This window comes from Phocoena sinus, chromosome 5 (genome assembly GCF_008692025.1).
Source record: "Phocoena sinus isolate mPhoSin1 chromosome 5, mPhoSin1.pri, whole genome shotgun sequence".
Taxonomy (NCBI): Eukaryota; Metazoa; Chordata; class Mammalia; order Artiodactyla; family Phocoenidae; genus Phocoena; species Phocoena sinus.
The window spans coordinates 65069948-65078987 of record NC_045767.1 but is presented as its reverse complement, the minus strand read 5'-3'; the positions used below and the strand labels follow the sequence as shown (position 1 = coordinate 65078987).

General features: G+C 39.2%; 1 pseudogene; it reads left to right on the top strand.

Moving 5' to 3' along the window:
- Positions 1-1679: 1679 nt before the first annotated feature.
- LOC116754424 lies at positions 1680-2734 on the top strand (annotated as a pseudogene).
- Positions 2735-9040: the final 6306 nt, after the last annotated feature.

Below are 9040 nucleotides of genomic sequence, written 5' to 3'. Positions count from 1 at the left end.
ATGGAATATTATTCAGTGATAAGAAGAAATGAGGTATTAAGCCAGGAAAAGACATGGAGGAGCCTTAAATGTACATTACTAAGTGAAAGAAACCAATCTGAAAAAGCTACATACTGTATGATTCAAACTATAATATATGTTAAGCTGTAAAAAGATCAGTGGTCCCCAAATACTGGGGAGAGGAAGGGATGAATAGGTGAATCACAGGGGATTTTTAGGGCAGTGAAAGTAATATTTTCTAGGATACTGTACTTCCCTGGTGGCACAATGGTTAAAAATCCACCTGCCAATGCAAGGGACATGGGTTCGAGCCCTGGTTCAGGAAGATCCCTCACGCCACGGAGGAACTAAGCCCATGTGCCACAACTACTGAGCCTGAGCTCTAGAGTCTGTGAGCCACAACTACTGAGCCTGCGTGCCACAGCTAAGCCCATGTGCCTAGAGCCTGTGCTCCACAACAAGAGAAGCCACCACAATGAGAAGACCGTGCACTGCAAGGAAGAGTAACCCCACTCGACACAACTAGAGATAGCCCACGTGCAGCAACGAAGACCCAACGCAGCCAAAATAAATAAGTAAATTAATTAATTTTTAAAAAAAGAGTGAACCTTAATGTAAACTATGAACTTTAGTTAGTAATATATCAATATTGGCTTACCAATTATAACAAATATACCACACTAATGCAAGATGTTAAAAATAGGGGAAATGGGGCTTCCCTGGTGGTGCAGTGGTTGAGAGCCCGCCTGCCGATGCAGGGGGCACGGGTTCGTGCCCCGGTCCGGGAAGATCCCACATGCCGCGGAGCGGCTGGGCCCGTGAGCCATGGCCGCTGAGCTTGCGCGTCCGGAGCCTGTGCTCCGCAACGGGAGAGGCCACAACAGCGAGAGGCCCGCGTACCGCAAAAAAAAAAAAAAAAAAAAATAGGGGAAATGTGTGAGGAGGGAGTGATGGAGTGTATGGAAGCTATAATTGCTCAATAAAAGTCTTTTAATTAAAAAAGGTTAATTGACAAAGGGAAGTTTTGAAATGTGTACTGAGTATTTTTTTAATTTATTTTTATTTAACTATAGTTGATTTACAATATTGTGTTAGTTTCAGGTGTACAGCTTCAAATTCTTTTCCATTATAGATTATTACAAGATATTGAATATAGTTTCCTGTGCTAAAAAGTAAATCTTTGTTATCTATTTTATATACAGTGGTATGTATCTGTTAATCCCTTACTCCTAATTTATCCCACCCCTTCCCCTTTCCATTTGGTAACCATAGGTTTGTTTTCTATGTTTGTGAGTCTGTTTCTGTTTTGTAAATAAGTTCATTTGTGTCATATTTTAGACTCCACAAATAAGTGATATCATATGGTATTTGTCTTTCTCTTTCTGACTTACTTTACTTAGCATGATAATCTCTAGGTCCATCTATGTTTCTGCAAATGGTAGGGTTTCATTCTTTTTTATGGCTGAGCAATATTCCATTATATATATATTATAGTATATATTACTATATATTATACATACTATATACATAGTATGTCATATATACATTATATATATAATGGAATATATATATCACATCTTCTTTATCCATTCATCTGTTGATGGGGCACTTAAGTTGCTTCAATGTCTTGGCTTTTTTTCTTTTTCTTTTTTTAAAGAATGAAAGAGAGGGCGCTGGCCATGGCTGCAGCGTCCCTCGTATCCACTTTGGCCACCCTGCTGCTCCAGCCCGGCACAGAGCTTTTGCCTCCACCATCGCCCCTTCCAGCAATCAGCAGTCCGAAATGAAGCTGTTGTCAATGCTGGAAGGAAACTTGCCAAGCAGATCAAGCAGGAAGTGCAGCAGGAGCTGGAAGTGTGGGTGGTGTCAGGCAACAAAGGACCGCACCTGAGCGCGGTTTTGGTTGGCGAGAATCCCGCAAGTCACTCCTCTGTCCTCCACAAAACCAGAGTAGCTGCCGATGTGGGAATCAACCGTGAGACAATTGTGAAACCAGCTTCAATTTCAGAGGAAGAACTGTTGAATTTAATCTATAAACTAAATAATGATGATAATGTAGATGGCCTCCTCGTTCAGCTGCCTCTTCCAGAGCACATTGATGAGAGAAAGATCTGCAATGCTGTTTCTCCAGACAAAGATGGTGATGGCTTTCATGTAATTAACATAGGGCGAATGTGTTTGGACCAGAATTCCATGTTACCAGCTACTCCATGGGGTGTGTAGGAAATAATTAAGCAAACTGGCATTCCAACCCTAGGGAAGAATGTGGGTGTGGATGGAAGGTTAAAAAATGTTGGAGTGCCCATTGCAGTGTTACTACACACCAGAGGGGCACACGAACATCCTGGAAGTGATGCCGCTGTCATAATTTCTCATCCATACACTCCCAAGGAGCAGCTGAAGAAACATACAGCTCTTGCAGATATTGTCGTCTCCGCTTCAGGCATTCCAAATCTGATCACAGCCAATATGATTAAGGAAGGAGCAGCTGTCATTGATGTGGGAATAAATAGAATTCAAGATCCCATAACTGCTAAACCCAAGTTGGTTGGAGATGTGGATTTTGAAGGAGTCAGGAAGAAAGCCGGTTACATCACTCCAGTCCCTGGGGGGTGTTGGTCCCATGACAGTGGCAATGCTAATGAGGAATACCATTACTTCTGCAAAAAAAGTGCTGAGGCTTGAAGAGCGGGAAGTACTGAAGTCTAAGGAGCTTGGAGTAGCAAGTAATTAACTATTGTGTCTTCTGTGTCATGCACAGCACTCCAAGCTAGTTCACGAGGAAAACCAGGCCGATAGAAATGCAATATTTATTCTACTTAAATGGTTTAAAACAATGCTTTGTATTTATTTGTAAGCTTAAATGGGTGGGTATTTGCACACGTAGTTCTGCAGTTATCCACCAGGGAGCACGCCACTATCCTGCAGGATCATGCGATCCAGCCAAGAGAAGCCATTAACCTACTGATTAACAGGGGGACACTGTTGAGAATGGCTGCCTAACTTTGTCAAACCACTTCAGTTAAAGTTTGTCTTTTTTAGGAGGGCAGTTATGCTCACTATACCACCAACGCTGCACAAACTTGTCTTTTCTACAATTGCATTTCCCAAGTGCTATTCCAATAATGAGTTGATGCTCACTTTAGGTTCCAAACCTCTTGAGTTCAACTGGTCAAGCCAAAGGAAAAATGTTGCAAGAGAAAATTAGGGAAAAGGTAAAAAGAAAGAAATGATGGTAATTGAGTGGAAAAAAAATTACCCTAATTTAATATATGTATTGATTGATAGCCAGAAGAAAAACTACATGTTAATAGTCTCCTAAGCTGTCATTTTGTAGCTTAGTCATTAGGAAAATGTTTGGGGTTGTTTCATTTGCTATTAGCCCTCATTTTATATTCGTTACTGTTCCTGAGATCTCCCCATTTTAGTTTTCGAGGATTGACAGTCTTATTTTATAAATTAGTCATGTGTGTTGTCATACTTGACTTTCCTACATCCTTCAACTTCATTGTCAAAGTTTTATAATGGTGGGGGTGTCTGTATGGTTTCTTTAGTGTATCTTGAAACCTGTATTTCGACAACGTAACTTGGGCTTGATGATCATTAGGGCAGCTCGTATAAGTATGCAACTTATTTTTCCACCAAAGAACTGTCAACAGCTACCAGCTTTTCTCTGATGCACCTGTTGGCTTTCCTCGATTGATTTCTGAGAACTTGAGTTAATACTGAATTTAATCAGAATTTCTGATTAAAGGACTTTTTGCTTCATTTTGTTTTTTTAAATAAAACACTCTGAGCGGTATAGAATAATAAAAAAAAAGAATGAAAGAAAAAACACATATGAAGAAATTTTATGACAATGACTTAATACTGAGATTAAAAATTTCTAAATATTTATGAAAGCAGACTATGAATTCATGAAGTATTTATCATGACTTAGTGAATCAGGATAGGGCATCATCTTTCCTAAACAATTATCAAATATTTATTCAATATTTTACTCATAAAATGACCCATCTTAGGTCCTAGGAGAGAACTATATATATGTCCCTGCCCTCAAAGAGTATACAGTTTAGTCAAGGAAAAAAACATAATAAAAACCATAAAATGTCTAAGAATATAAATAACATCTGCCAAGTACCAGGTTAAGTGGGACAGATATACACACTCTAGGAATTCTACATTCAAAACATCACTTCATAATGCTTTGTACAAATGACAGAATTTTACAGCTGGAAGGGTCTTTAGAGATCATCTAGGTCAGCCCTTTATTTTATAGATGAGCGTTTTGAGACCAAGATATTAGAGGCCAGAATTCATCATTTAATCATTCATCTATTCATTCAACAAATCTTTGTTGACTATCTCCTATGGATCAAGCACTTTGCTGGAGGCTGGAATTTAAAACTGAAGATGTCACAGTATTCATAAATCTTATAGATTTGTGGCCACCTGTAGAGGAAAGGCCGGCTGGACACTCTATTCTCTAATTCAAAACTGTGGAAGGGAGAGCACACATTTTGGTGTTTAGCTGGCATCCTCTGCCACAGGAGAGTGCCCTGATCAGATCCGCACTCTAGGAGAATCACTCTGGCAGGGAGTGGGTAATCCTGGGGGCAGGGAGATTGGTTAAGAGGCTCTTCTGTTAACCTGAGTGAAAAATGATTTGGCTTGAACAAAGGTAGTAGTAGTGTAGGTGGCGAGAAAGAGACAAGTTCAATAACTAGTTAGAAGGGCTTCCCTGGTGGCGCAGTGGTTAAGAATCCGCCTGCCAATGCAGGGGACACGGCATCGAGCCGTGGTCCGGGAAGATCCCACATGCTGCGGAGCGACTGGGCCCGTGCGTCACAACTACTGAGCCTGTGCGCTAGAGCCTGTGAGCCACAACTACTGAGCCCATGTGCTACAACTACTGAAGCCCATGAGCCTGGAGCCCGTGCTCTGCAACAGGAGAGGCCACCTCAATGAGAAGCTCGAGCACCACAACGAAGAGTAGCCTCCACTTGCCGCAACTAGAGAAAGACCGCGCGCAGCCGCGAAGACCCAACGCAGCCAAAAAAAAAAAAAGGAAAATGAACTAGTTAGAAGATAATATCGACAGGCCGCAATAATCAATTGGATGTTGAGACTGAGTTTAGGAGAAGAAGGAGCCAATGGTGACCCAGAATTCTGATTTGGGCAACTGGGTAAAACAGAATACAGAAGACTTTGGAAAGAAGATGGTGTTTCAAACATTTTGAGTTTGAGGTATGAGATATCTGATGACCAGGTAATATTTGAGACTAAAGTTTGAAGAAAGATTTTTTTCTGAAGGTATAGATGTGTGCATTATCAGTATATAGACAATAGTTGAAGTTTCAGAAATAAATGGAGATGCATCACACAAGAAGAAGTGAAAAAGTAGTTTTTCTCAAGTCTTTAAAAACATTTTTATTGTGGTAAAATATATGTAACATGAAATTGACCATTTTAACCATTTTTAAATGTACAGCTCAGTGACCTTAAGTGCATTCACATTGTTGTGCCACCATCACCATCATCCATCTCCAGCATTCGGTCATCTTCCCAAACTGGAACTCTGTACACATTCAACAATAACTCCCCATTTCCCCCTCCCCTGAGCCTCCTGCAATCAGCAATCTACTTTCTGCATCTATATGAATTTGACTTCTCCAGGTATCTCACATAAATAGAATCACACAATACCTGTCCTTTTGTGTTTGTCTTATTTCACTTAGCATTATGTTTTCATAATGGTTCATCCACTTGTAACATGTGTCAGAATTTAATTCTCTTCTAAGGCTGAACAATATTCCATTGCATGGCTATACCACATTTTGTTTATCCATTCATCCATTGATGAACATTTGGGTTGCTTCTAGCTTTTGCTTATTGTGAATAACGCTGCTATGAACGCGAGTATATAAATACCTGTTAGAGTCCCTGCTTTCAGTTCTTTGGAGTGTATACTTAGAAGTGGAACTGCTGGATCATATGGAAATTCTATGTTTAATTTTTTGAGGAATTACTGTACTGTTTTCCACATTCTCAATTTTTGCTATGCATCAGAATCACCTCTTGAGTTTTAAAAAAATACATATGCTCAATCTCCACCCCTGGAGACTGATTCAGAAGATCTGAATATATACCTGACTTCCGTTTCTTTTTAGAATTCAAATTCTTTAAAATACTAGAAACAAATTATTAAGAGGTGATTTTAAAAGAGTAAAAATAAAAGAATATGGAGTAAAAAGCTGAAGTCCCCCCTGTTAACATTTGGAGTCTATTTTGCTTCATTTTGTTTTTTTAAATAAAACACTCTGATAAACACACACACATACACACACACTTTTTGTACTTTTAAAAACCATAACTATGATCGCACACCATACACGGCATACTACAACATGCTCTATTTTCTTTTTTTAAAAAATATATTTATTTTCTTTTATTTATTTTTGGCTGAGTTGTGTCTTCATTACTGTGTGCGTGCTTTCTCTAGTTGCAGCGAGAGGGGGCTACCCCTCGCTGTGGTGCGCGGGCTTCCCACTGTGGTGGCCTCTCCCGCTGCGGAGCACGGGCTCTAAGTGTGCAGCCTTCATCAGTTGTGGCTCGCGGGCTCTAGAGCGCAGGCTCAGTAGTTGTGGCGCACGGGCTTAGTTGCTCCGCGGCATGTGGTATCTTCCCAGACCAGTGCTGAAGCCCCTTGCATTGGCAGGTGGATTCTCAACCACTGTGCCACCAGGGAAGCCGTCTATTTTCTTAATAATTTATTGTGAAACTCTTTCTATGTCAGTACACATGAATCTAGCTCAACGGTTTTCAACAGATGCATAATATTCCATGGCATATATGCACCTATATATTTTATTTATTTAACTATTTACAAACTGGTAAACATATAAGTTTTTCTATTTTTTCTATTACAAACAATTCTGCAATTAATAACCTTGAATCCATAACTTTGCATATGTGGGAGATACAAGAGATTGCTAAAACTGGAATTGTTGGGTTAAAGAGTATGTACATTTTCTATCTTCAGGGATATTTCCCAACTGCCTTCAGAAAGGCAGTAGATACTTTCAAGCTCCTACCATTAGTGCATGAGAGCCATTTTCCCCTATTTTCCTCAGTATTGGGTATTATCAATAGTTCTCTTTTTTGTCAATATGGTAAAAAAATGTCATTTCATTTTTGTATTCATTTGGGTTTCTCTGATTACTAATATTTTCATATTTTTATTGGTCCTTTGAATTTCTTCTTCTGTGAGTTACCTTTTCATCTCCTTTGTTTACTTTCTTATTTTTTCTTTTTCTAAAGAATTAGAGGAGGAAGCTCATTATATATAAAGTATTAAATCCCTTGTCCTATGTATATGTTGCAAATATTTTCTCCCAACGATCTAAGTCTTTTTAAAAACAGCTTTATTGAGATAGAATCTCCATACCATACAATTCATCCACTAAAAATATACAATTCAACAGTTTTTAGTATATTCAGAGTTGTGCAACTATTACCACAATCGATTTCAGAATATTACTGAACTTTGCTTTAAAATATTTACATGTGCAAAAGGCTTTCACTTTGTACAATCAAATTATTCATTTCCTTTTGGGTTTCTGGGCTAGGAAAGCGGTCCCCACCCCAAAATTGTAAAGATATTCTCCTATATATTGTTTTTAGTCCTTTTATAGTTTTGTTTTTCATGCATGATCTTCTTAAAATTAATTTTTATTTTTATTAAGGTATTTACTCCCATGTCCCCTCCCCTATTTTCAACTCTGTAGCTGTTTGTCTAGAATTTGTACGTCACCACATTTGTATTTTGCATAATACTCAGGTACTGCTATCTGTCAATTCATTAGTTTTAGACTATCTATTGATGTCCTTTCATGGTAGATAAAGATTTAAGTTTCTGGTATCACCGTTTTCTGTTGGTTAAAAAAATTACCTTTTTGTTAAATTGATATCTAGAGTTTACATTATTTTTTACATAAACATAATTCATTGCAGAGTACTGTAGTATACTATGATTATGTTCTCTCTCTTTCTTTTTGTTTTTCTTATAGGTTAATAATTGCCTTATTTTTCATTTGCTTAGTTGTCTGTACCTATTGCCAAGTTCCCACACCTGCCAATAGCTCTTAGTACAAGGTCAATCTCTTCTATTACTAGCTTCAATCTTTTTTCTTGGAGTTACTCCTCCTGCAGACCTTTGTTCCCCTCTATCTACTGATGCTCTGGGCCTGCACCATTCTGCCTCTTTGTCATTTTGGGACTTCCCTTTGCTGACAACTTAGGAATTCCTTTACCTTTTCCTAGTTTGGATTCCATTACATGAATCTCATTCTTTCATTTTTCCTGGTTTATTCCCTCCTTGTCATGGAGTAAATGTCCCAGTAGCTTTGTCCAGAGGGCACAGTGATGACAGCCCTTGCTACGCTTGTCTCCTAAGTGGCAGTCCGGACCGCTTGCCCTCTCTGTACACCTGGGGCACACCTGGGGATTCCCCTCCCTTTTCTTTTTCTGTGCTAGATTGCCTTTTTCTTTACCTGATATCTTCCTTTTCGTTTGCCCCCTTATTTTGATGAAGCACATTTTCTAGTAGTTTCCTGAAAAAAAGATACAGAGGGAATACATTTTGGAGGACGGGAGGGGGGATTACATGTCTTCCACCCACCCCCCCACATTTGTTTGGTTGTTTGGCTGGTTTTAGACTTCTAGGTTGGGGATCATTTTCATATAAACTTTCAAAAGGAGACAGAGGTGATGCTTCCTGTGATGGTAGAAGCTGATGGGCCACTTCTAGTACCACTAGTAGTTGAAGCAGCCAGCTCCACGTTCCCCGGACTAACTCCAAATTCCTAAGGGTGGGAGGCCTTGGCAGTGGCAGGGGTCGTGAAAGCAGCAAGAGTAGTTGCAGTTTCCAAGTGTGACCTTTGATGAAGCCAAAAGTCTAGCGATAGTGTCTGGCTTCATTTCTTAAACCTCTGCCTCTCCAACATATTAAGTACTAAATTCCTGTAAAAAACCAAAACAA